Genomic DNA, 8362 nt, shown 5'->3' on the forward strand with positions numbered 1-8362 from the left:
CTAAACTTCAAAGAGACTCACATTCAGCAAACTTAAAATTTATCAAACATAAAATACTGAATATTTTGTTAACATAGACAAAATCTTGGCTTTTGCTGATGGAATTGGGACAACAAAAGATGCAGCAAGTAGCGATGTCACTGCTGATATGCAAATATCCTGACTTTTATGTCCTCACAGAAGATGTACAGCACTGACTGGAACCACATCTCCAGCTGCATGTTCTGCTGTATTTTCAAGATTGACACCCAAAGAGAAGAAATATTAGTACAATTCATATGAACGAAAACAAGAGATTGTGGGTATATTTTTTTCCATATTGAGCCCAGAGGGAAAATAGAGATTAATTTTGTGTTAATATTTTCTTTACTCTTTTTCTTCCTCCTGCTTTCCCTTTGGTAAGAGAGCCAAGAGAAAACAAAGTTTCTTCCACAAACTGTGGAACCGCAGGCGTTCAGTCAGTCACCAAATAGGCTGATAAGCAAGGGGGAGGAAAGGCAGAGCTGCTGTCACTGGTTTGGTCTAACAGCACAAGAGGTGTTTCAGTGAACTACTGTAGTGCAGCTTGCTACTCACAGAATCTGCCCCTTATCTACCAATAAGAACGGAAGAAAATGAAGCTCCAAACAGAATCCAAGGCCTTCCAATGTTTCTTACTTGTAGTAGCTTGTTTTCATGATTCCCCAGTGTCTGAGAAATCATCATGTGATTAGGTTATTTCTTCTGCAAGAAAGGAAGAGATTTGATATTGCCTGACTCCCTAGACAAAAGAGACAATTATCTATATTATAAGAGCTGTAAGGGCAGCAAAATGCATGAGGTTTTACTGCCTGCTTTACCTTTGGTATAGCCTGARAAGCCCAGGGAGATTCTGTTGCTGCAAACACCAAGAGGGTGCTGTGGCTGCAGGGAATGACAAGAATGGAAAGTGCTGCACCGAACCAAGGCAGTATGGTTCTTTGTGCTTCTCTGAAAGCAGGAACAGCAAACAGAATTGGTGCTTTTTCTGGTTCTCCTCCTCTCTTTGGTCTTTTCTCTTTCCATGGCAATAGCAGCTAAATTCTGGCCTAACCCTCAGCCTTGGAGTGAAAAAACAAAAATTTGCCTACACTTTTCTTTGCCAGATTTAGGTAGTCTGTACCCTGGGGATAAGTGAAACATTGTGCGTCTGCCTCTACCTATTACACCTATCAGATTAATACTCTGAGTCTCTCCTCCTTATAAAAGCCTCTCTCTTACACATTCCTAATAACCTGTGTCCACAYCCCCAGGTTTTGTACCTATGGTGTRGCTGCGAGCAATCAGGMAGAATGGTTCGGAAAAAAAKRATAACCTGAAAATTTTGGCTGCACTCTTTCARGRCTGGATGCATAGTTCTCCCTRCCTGCATGCCTGATGTTTGAAAGTTAAGTTTAATGTGCACATAACTTTAAAATTCCAACAAGYCATAACCTGTGTTCTTATATATAACATTATACATATACAAGATTGATAGGGGAAAAAAACTTGGAAACATTTACTGCAATGTAAGTACCAAATCATATTATTCTCAACAAGAAAAATAATAGAAAAAAGCTTGGAACATCCCCCAAAGTTTTTACATTAATATTTTAGCACATGGGTAATATAAAGAAACTGACATTATAGTCACAACTGACCATAAAACAACYTTCCAAGAAGTTACCATGATAGTCTTCTGTTTAAATGCAGCTCACCCTATTATAGACAAAAATGATTGAGCAAACAGAAAAAATTCTGATGGATTTTACACAGAAATGAAAGCAAATTCCAGATAACTTCAAGTAGTGAATATAAAAACTATTGCAGATTTTAGAAACCTTATCAAGTACCTGACAGGGTAAATGAACTTCTAACCATTGAGTTGAAATGAAGAGTGATGATATGATCAGTATGTGCTAATTTTCTTCTGACCCTTATGCACTGTGATTATTTGGGTTGCAGTTCTTGGGTAATGGTTTCAGGGCATAAAAAGCCTCTCAGCCACATGACATAGAGTGCTGAAGAGGCAGAATATCAGTCTTACATATTCATGGTTGCTAAAAAAGAGTTGAGGAATTCATTTAAGTTTAGGTGAATTTAAATTTCACTTTGTTTTGCCAGGTGGTGAATCCTGTCTCTAGTGTCTTTCATTTGGCTCATCTTCAGTTTGTAGTCCCATATTCTTCCTTCCCAGTACTGCCTTGTAGCACAGTGCCATCCTATATATTTCCTCCTTCTCAAAAAGCTGTGGATTTCTTCCCATGTTCAGTTCTTCTCTACCTTCTGTAACACCATCTTGTTCCCTGACAGCAGCAAGCCAAAGCCAGATCCTGATCAAGTGACAGATCTCAGGAGCCACTCAGGCCAAAAGTCACATTGTGTTCCCCACAGCTGTGTTCCACAGACTCTTCATGACAGACATGCCTGGACCAGGGTGTCTGAACTGGAAACAGAAATATCTGTGCAAAGAACTGCTGTTGGGAAGTCTCAGAACAGTCACTAAAAGGCCATGCAGATATATCACAAATACATTTTTCTAGCACAGTCTGTAAGAAGGCTGGACCAGGTCTGTACAGTTGGGCTGTTTCTGTAGGATACAGAAACAGGACACAGGCTTAGTCACTTGTCACAGTCATCCATAGTGTTTAATGTTAGCACACTGCCTGACTCACTCTTTGTCCTTTCTTCCTGGAAAGGGCCTGGCAAGACAACAAAATGCAGTAACTGTTCCCAGCAATCAATACTATTAAGAACTCTACATATTTTTCCTTTGAGCAAAAAGAATATAACTCTCTGCATGTGAACTGCACTGTGACACCTGTCCTGAGGATGAGATAGTGAGCCTTGATTGATTTAGCTCRTGAAGAGTKCTTCTTKTATCTCACTTYCCTMATGTGTCTAATACCAAAAAGAGATGTTCAGGGCTTTGGAGCAATCAGAAACCCCTTTGGTGCAAAAACAAATAATCCTCAATACCTTAGTAAGAAACTGCAGCTGCAACTCAGGTACTCACAAGAATTCTGCTTTATAACCTCCACCCTCTACCATTTCATACCTCTGCATAATTGAATAAATTCTGCACAATTTTTCTATAAATTCAGTTCTACTTTCCTATTCTATTCTAGAACCAGATGCAGATACTGAACCAAAACATCAAACAAATTTACCTTCTAGGATGAACCCAAGACTAATTTTAGACTATTCTCTCCCTTAATTTACAATATAATTAAAGGAATGCATGCATTCTCAGTCTAAGAATTTCAAAGCTCACTGAGCATTTATAAATGAAATTTCTACAGGAATATAAGGAAGCTTCTCAATTCTGTGTTGACCCTCAGTGGGAAGAGTTACATGGTTTCCTCCAGACAATCATAGTTTTAATGTCTTAATACTTCATAATCCCTAGGGGACAAACCCCAAATAGCAGCTGCCTGTGTTGAATGGGCATGTGCTGAGTATCTGTTCTTTTTGACTTGGAAGCAAGAAACTAGATATCGCTTACAATAATTGTTAGGTACAATATTGTTCTAAGGCTTACTTACTGAAGTTAATTAATATTTTTGGCACTTAAACATCTTCCTTAAAATCTAAGGCACTCATATGTTTGGCTGGCTTGACTTCCTGTACAAACAATGAGCAATCCTTGGAAACCTTAGCATTCGACCTGCAATTTCTATATGAACTATACTACATCTTCCTTAGATATATTCAGTTATGATAACTTTTTTAAGTTGTGAATTCAACCCATCTCTTGGGAAACTGTTCCAATTGGTAATTATATCTCTGCTCGAAAAGCTTGATATGCTGTGCTAACATTTCATCCAAGGATTTGATATTAGCTTTTACGTTTGTTTTGCCAAATAGGATGTCTATGACCTTAAGACCTGAGTTAATTTATTAGACTCTGAATTATTCTAATGTCTCCTTTAGGACCCACCGCTATTTTTTCAACATTATGTTGTATAATACAATGGTATCCTCTCTTAAATCCTACCTGATATCCCTTTCTATCTCCCAAGACATTCCCAGAAACTGATTTCAAGACAGAGCCTATATGAGGCAACATTAACACTATTCATACTTGGGCATTCAGTACCATTGCACATTAAAGAACTTTTCCCAAACAAAGTCTAAATCAAATTTAGCTTTGTGAGAAGCATTGTACCAAATATTTGTTACTAAAAATATAAATGCTGATGTGATTTGTTAATTCAAACTGTGTAATTTGCCTGTCATTACTGTTTATCATTAACTAGTGAATTTTTTATCACCAACAAAAAGAAAATGCAGTCATATCTTTTTTCTTCCAGATCATTCATATTGTTAAGAACTAAACACCCACTTAAGGCGTGTTTCATTTCAAGAAATTTGCTCTGAGGGATATTTTAGTTTAGCTCAGTTTTTCTTTACAAAATTTCAACAATATTATCCTCAATATGCTGAAAGATTCCCATTTTGTATCACAATTAGGCAATGATCACATTACATGAGAGATTATCCTTCCCTATTTACARTAAATAGCTACAAGTTAAAAGAAAATAGAAGCTCTATTCATGAATGATTTACACGCTGTTTCTCAAGGTTTTGTTTTATTCAAGTCAGAATTTGTGCCCAGAATATTAAAGACATATTCTAATTTGGTGAACACAAACAAAGCTGACTCCATGCAGTAGTTTCTTTTGAATCAGTCTCACCATGGTTATAAATTTTCCCCCCTCTCTACAAAATGTATGATATGCCAAGTATAATAAGGTTAACATTATTTTTGGTATATGTGAACATGAATGGATGTGTATGCTCCAATGAGAGGAATATTTTCTTTGGCATCTAGAAATTATTTCATTTCCCTATAGGTAAAYAAGTAAGTAACTGCGATGGTTGTCTTGTTATTACTTCCTACCTGAGAGCAAATTAAATTTTTGAATGTGCTCAATAMAAATTTTAAAATTTGTTTTCCCACATTTTAAATAGTCTGTTTTAGTGAGGAGTTAACTCAAGGAATTAATTGAAGCAACATTTCAGGAAAAAGGAAAATATTTTGAAAGAACGTCAGAACAATGGGTAATGCAGTAATTTTTCAAGGACTTGGAAACAGAATCAGAGAACTTACGTTTGATACCTTGCCTGTCTCAATAACTCTGCAATYCACTTTTCTGCCCATAAATTACATAATTGTTTATCAAATTAGCAAATATGATGTTATATGGTTTTTTGCTCCACTCCCCACCTCCATGCTGTGTGCAAAGGAATGAATTACCCGGGCAGAAAAAAAGACAACTCTCTGACAGTGACTCACCAGTCACAGCCACACTGTGTTTGTTATCTCAGGAACTTTCTGCTCTCACCCATATTTTGTGAGGAAAGCTTGAAGAAGAACATGAAAATGAGAGAAGAAAATGAAATCTGCATTTTTATTCTTATGTCATTACATTAACCAGCTCTTCACATGTTTTTCACAATTCAAMAATGTGTAACAAGATCTCAAGAAACTTCAATGCCTAATCTATTCAGCACCTTTTCCCCCAGTAAAGGTTTGAAAACTAAAGGTAAAAACTAATAACTTGCTTATTAAACAATCTAGTAAAATATCTGGGTTGTATTGATTTAGTATTCCACTAGGGTTTTGGAACTAAACACTTAAAAGAAGGAATGATGTCCTCAATCACAGGATCTTTCTGCCCTTCCTTATGGAAATTTCTGAAATTCCAACATTTTCTGCGTAAGATATAGCAGCAGGATCACCCTATGCCAAATGACCAATACTATGACTTGTAGGAGCTATTAAGCAGTTACCTTTGCCTAGCTCCTAAATTTAGTTCTCGTGTTTTTTCTAAGTCTCTAATATTTAAYTGGTGGTGAGTAGGGAAAGTCAATGCAGAGTTACCATTCAGTTATGCTTTACTGTACAGTCAGAGATTTACTAAAACCTTGAGATCWCTGACCAGCGATGGGAAAGGTAAATAACCTTGTGTTTGAATAGTTTACTKATGTGTGAAGCAATAATGTAGCAAAACAGCATAGAATGATCTTTAGGGGTTTGTTGGGTTTTTTTTTACCTTATCATTGAAGAAGGCATAAAAGTTTAAAAAACTATTAAAAATTGATCATAAATAGTACAAGAAAAATAAGTTTTCTCCTTGCAACATATGTCAACTTCTCTTTTTTATTATCCTAAACCAGACAAATAATTAAATAAATACATAAAGAAATAARTTAAATAAGGCTGTCTTGTAAGTATCCAATCCAACAAATTTGACAATATCAATGAAAATATTTAACTTTTCAAAACTACTTAAAAGACTCCTAACAAATTCAGTTGTTCAGAATTAGTCTCTTGAGTTTTGACTGTACTTTTATTCCAGTATCATATCAACAGGATTTATTTAGCACAATTTTCCACTAAAGGCACAGTGACATAGTGGAGATGGGGAGAGGGAAACAGAGTAAGCAAAGAAGAAAGCAAGCTGCATTATATGGGCATAAAATAAGAAAATCATACAGAGGAGTTAAAATGTRTTTTCTTTCCCCATATAGCTCATATTTAGCTCCCCAAAAAAATCTGCTAAAAAAAAGGTCAAGGATATTTTCAATAAAGCTGGATAAAAATAAATTTAATTCATTTGTTTTGTAACTAAATCCTGAAAAACARAAGAGAATCAATAAGTTTCTTTAATGTTAAATCTCCAGAGCAGATTTTTGGCTACTTGGAGGACCCTTTGCTCCATGCTGCTAAAATATTGTGGGCACTGGTTTGTATAACTGACCTTAAAAAGATACTGCCAGTTTAGGAAAGCTTCCTTCACCAATCAGCCTAATTTGGAGTAGCCTTTGTAATGCTCTAATTTAACCTAATTACTTGTATGTTTATATGATTTTTTTAAGTTTTATGTGTTATGTTTAAAGCATTTCTCACGCCTTTCTCACTTGGTTTTAGGCAAAGCAGTAGATTTCATCCCTTTGAACCCATTGAGTAAAATCCACATATTAACATCTTGCATTTGCATAAGAATAATAAAGATGAATAATCCACAAAAGATGAAAGAATAATCAAATGCTGTATTTTGCTGAGTCATGAAATATATTTCAATTCTCTTCCTTAAACTTTCCTATTTTTTTAAGTATATTGTTTCCATATCTTCTGAAAATATCTGACATCTTTTTCTATAAAGATCTATCATTTCAAGAATAAAGAATATTTTCATTATAACAGCTTTGTCTAAAATTAAAAAAAAAGTATAGTTTCATGACAATGATCACTTTAACTCAAAGAAAGGTTATAATTACACRGAACATCGCTGTTTGTCTATAGATTCCATACAGAATGCTTTGCTTGGGTTGGTGAAATATCAAGAGTTTTGTGACATTTCCTCTTGGAAAGAACCTTGTTTAGTTTCTCTCTCTTGCTTCAAATTTTGCAAATAAAATGTTAATAAAGTGCATTACATTTAACTAATTTCGTTGAATTTTCTGTGAACTATATGACATTTGGATAATAAGGCAATAACTGCATATAATATGGAAAACTTCCAACAAGAAAAAAGTTAAAGATAAATTTTTAGTCATAAAGAACTTGTCACAATCTTCCTCCCAGGACTGTGTTTGAAATAACCTTCTAAATTAACTAAAACAGAGAAAAGTGTGTAATAATCWTAAATGCGCATTACAGCACTCCACTCTGCACATCCTCAAAAGCTTCATAACAACAGTTACTGCTGAAAYAATGKCATGCCCRGCTGTGAAGACTGAKCAGGYRAATGAACACTTTTTCTGTTTGAAGAACTGAGCCTCTATGTGCCACATGGGCAAGGAAGGGTCCAACACAACTACGCTGAATGAAATAGCACTTGTAGTGACACTTCATAGGATCAGAAATGCTGACTTGCAGAACATCTCTCAAACTACAGAAATTTATATTCCTGCCTTCCTTCTGAAGCAGTTGTGAAGATTAAACCAGGGAAAAGCTGAGGACACTGAGCTTTTCCTGTACTATTTTATTCTAAGTTTATCTCATGACCTATGAGCTCTCCAGTGTTGCCACTGTTTGTGTGACATACTTTGGACTGCTCTAATCTCTTTGTCTGAAAGAATTTCCCACAGTGAGATATTGTTTGATTTATTCCCAATATTTATACTACTGAGAAGTGACTTACTCAGAAMTAGACCATGAAGTTGTGTCAAGGGAGGTTTAGGCTGGGTATCAGGGAAAGGTTCTTGACCCAGAGGGTGTTTGGGCACTGGAACAGCTCCCAGGRAAGGGTTACAACACCAGCCTGACAGAGCTCGAGAAGTGTTAGGACAATGCTCTCAGACACATGTGATTTTGGGGCTGCCCTATGCAGGGCCAGGAGCTGCACTTTGATGA

Source organism: Malurus melanocephalus, unplaced genomic scaffold (genome assembly GCF_030028575.1).
Source record: "Malurus melanocephalus ecotype Western Australia unplaced genomic scaffold, MMel_1.1 scaffold_6, whole genome shotgun sequence".
In the NCBI taxonomy this organism is placed as follows: Eukaryota; Metazoa; Chordata; class Aves; order Passeriformes; family Maluridae; genus Malurus; species Malurus melanocephalus.